Genomic DNA, 3,802 nt, shown 5'->3' on the forward strand with positions numbered 1-3,802 from the left:
ATTACTATTAGTAGCACTTGTCCTCCAGTCTATATCTAGGAAGTTAAAGTCTCCCATAATCACGCAATTCCCAGTAATATTTATTTAATTAAAAACATTAAAAAGGTCTCTATCCATATCCAGATTGAATCCTGGGGGTCTGTACCATATCCCAAGCACTATCCCATGTGAACCTCTAGTAGCTTTCTTCACTAAAATGACTTTGGCCCAAACAGATTCTGTCTTATCCATTCTATAACTTCTGATTTCTTTATAGTCTACCTCATCATTAACATACAATGCGACTCCACCACCTTTATCTTTATTTCTGTCTTTCCTGAACAGCACATACCCTTCAATACCTGTACTCCAGTAATGACTACTATTCCACCATGTTTCTATTATCTCTATAATATCTGGTTTCACTTCCTGCACCAGTAGTTCTAATTCCTTCATTTTGTCACGCAGGCTCCTTATATTGGTGTACAAACATCTTAGTTGTTTCTATTTGGGTTCACCCACATTCCTCATCCAATTGGGTACAGTCATTCTGCTGAGAGTATCACCTATCTGACTGTTAGTGCTGATACCAATGAAATAGTCTTTCCTCTTAATGTCCATTCCCCTACCCACTACTGTTTCTTTCTTGATTGCTGTATACTTTCTTGCTTGATTTTCCTTCTGCTCAATGGTAGAATCAGGCATGGAGATTACATGTGCAGCTCGAAAGCATCTCCTCCAAGTTCCTAGTTTAAAGCTCTTTTAATCAGTTGTGCCAACCGCCATCCCAGAAATCTATTTTCCTCCCTACTCAGGTGGAGTCCATCCCATAAGAACAGTCCTCTGTCCATGAATGCCTCCCGGTGGCCAGACATCCCAAAGCCCTCCATACAGCACCCACTGCCTGAGCCATCTGTTGATCATCATAATCCTGTTGCGCCTTCATTCTCTTCCTCTAGGGACTGGTAGAATATCATTGAAGATCACCTGAGCTTTCATTTCCTTAGGCATCTTACCCAACCAGGCATAGTCTCCCTTGATATGTTCCAGTGAGAATCATTTGTTCCCACATGAAGGAGAATCAGTAGATTATTTCCTGCTCCCATTAGGATCCTCTTCAGCTTCAGGTCCATATCATATATAACTTAGCTCCTGGCAGACAGCACACCCTTCTGTTCTCCAGATCAGCTCTGGTTACAGCCTGTCTGTTCTTCTTAGTAGGGAGTCACCAGTCATGTAGACCTGCCTCTTCCTGATGTTGGTACAATTCTCCACCCCTCCTCCTGTTCCTTCTGGCTGACAGTCCTCTTGTCTTTTATTTTCCCTTGCAATCTTCTGCGAGTCTTCCTGTATCCTTCTGGGGTTCTGAACTCTGGGTATCTCCATTGGCTCTTCCTCTCTTCTTATAGGACTAGCCACTCTTCTTTTCTTCCTTATCCTCCTTCCTTCAGTTACAGCCTGCTGTGCCCCATCTTCATTTTCCAGCTCAGCAAACCTGTTCCTGAGCTGTTTCACCCTAACTAACCAGCCTTTTCCTCTGTCTGGTTCTCATAGTCACATGCTTCCACTGGCCACTTCCCTCACCCAGCAGCCTCCCCTCCATGTTCTTCAGTCCAGCTTGCACCTGCGAGTCTTGAGTTTTCCCTTCAGCCTCCTCTCTCCTTCCCTCCATCATCTGCTCAAATCCCCTTTGAAACTCAACCCTAGTTTCCACCTGCATCTCCAAACCTCGGATCTTCTCTTCCATCAGCTCTATCAGGTGGCACTTCATACAACTTAAGTAGTGCTCTCCCTGCTTCACTATCACAGCTCAGGACAGTCTTTCTAATTAATCCTCATTACACACAGCTGGGGTCACTAATTAGACCTTAAATTGTCAGCTCATCAGTGAGGCTGAGGGATAGCTGCTCAATCATGGGCAAGGCTTAGCCCAGCATACCTCAATGGTTCAGCCAGCCCATGACTGTAAAGTAATTTCTATGTGTGTATATGAAATCACTTTATATAGAAAAGCATCTTCTATAGTTTGGAAATCTTAGGCGGGAAAGATACTTTATAAATTAAATAGATCTGTCAAACAATTAAAAAAAATGAATCACAATTAATCATGCAATTAAAAAATTAATCAAAATTAATCATACTGTTAATAATAGAATACCATTTATTTAAATATTTTGAATGTTTTCTACATTTTCAAATATATTGATTTCTATTGCAACACAGAATACAAAGTGTACAGTGATCACTTTATATTTATTTTTGATTACAAGTATTTGCTCTGTAAAAAAACAAAAGAAACAGTATTTTTCAATTCCCCTCATACAAGTACATTGTGCAAGCTCTTTATCATGAAAGCTGAAGTTAAAAATTTAGAATTACGTAAAAAAACCTTCATTCAAAAATGAAACAATGTAAATTTTAGAGCCTGCAAGTCCACTCAGTCCTACTTCTTGTTCAGCCAATCACTCAGGAAAACAAGTTTGTTTACATTTGCAGGAGATAATGCTGCCTGCTTCTTGTTTACAATGTCACTTGAAAGTGAGAACAGATATTCACATGGCACTGGTGTAGCCAGTGTCACAAGATATTTATGTGCCAGATGCACTAAAGATTCATATGTCCCTTTATATTCAATGACTATTCCAGAGGACATGTGTCCATGCTGATCATGGGCTCTGCTCAATAACAATCCAAAACAGTGCGGACCGACACATGTTCATTTTCATTATCTGGGTCAGATGCCACCAGCAGAAGGTTGATTTTCTTTTTTGGTAGTCTGGGTTCCGTAGTTTCTGCATCTGAATGTTGTTCTTTTAAGACAGGGTTTCTCAAACAGGGGTCGCCGCTTCTGTAGAGAAAGCCCCTGGCGGGCAAGTGTGTTTACCTGCCCCATCTACAGGTCTGGCTGATCGCGGCTCCCACTGGCTGCGGATCGCTGTTCTGGGCCAATGGGAGTTGCTGGAAGTGGTGGCCAGTAAGTCCCTCAGCCTGTGTCGCTTCCAGCAGCTGCCATTGCCCCGGAGCAGTGATCCGCAGCCAGTGGGAGCTGCGATCAGCCGGACCTACAGAAGGGACAGGTAAGCAAACTGGCCCGGCCCGCCAGGGGCTTTCTGTACAGAAGCGGTGACTCCTGTTTGAGAAACCTGTTTTAAGACTTCTGAAAGCATGCCCCACATCTCATCCCTCTCAGATTTTGGAAGGCACTTCAGATTCTTAAACATTGGGTCGAGTGCTGTAGCTATTTTTAGAAATCTCACATTGGTACTTACTTTGAGTTTTGTGAAATCTGTAGTGAAAGTGTTCTTAAAATGAACAACATGTGCTGGGTCATGATCCGAGACTGCTACAACATGAAATATATGTCAGAATGCAGGTAAAACAGAACAGGAGACATATACACAAGGAGTTCAGTCACAAATTAATTAACACATTTTTTTACGAGCATCAACAGCATGGAAGCATGTCCTCTGGAATGGTGGCTGAAGCATGAAGTGGCATACGAATGTTTACCATATCTGGTACATAAATATTGCAATGCTGGCTACAAAAATGCAATGCAAATGCCTGTTCTCACTTTCTGGTAACATCGTAAATAAGAAGAGGGCAGCATTATCTCTTGTAACTGTAAACAAACTTGTTTGTATTAGTGATTGGCTGAACAAGAAGTAGGACTGCGTGGACTTGTAGGCACTGAAATTTTACATTGTTTTGTTTTTGAGTGCAGTTATGTAACAAAAAAATCTACATTTGTAAGTTTCACTTTCACAACAAAGAGAATGCACTACAGTACTTGTATGAAGTGAAATGAAAATTACTACTTCTT

Source organism: Mauremys mutica, chromosome 1 (genome assembly GCF_020497125.1).
Source record: "Mauremys mutica isolate MM-2020 ecotype Southern chromosome 1, ASM2049712v1, whole genome shotgun sequence".
NCBI classification, from domain to species: domain Eukaryota; kingdom Metazoa; phylum Chordata; order Testudines; family Geoemydidae; genus Mauremys; species Mauremys mutica.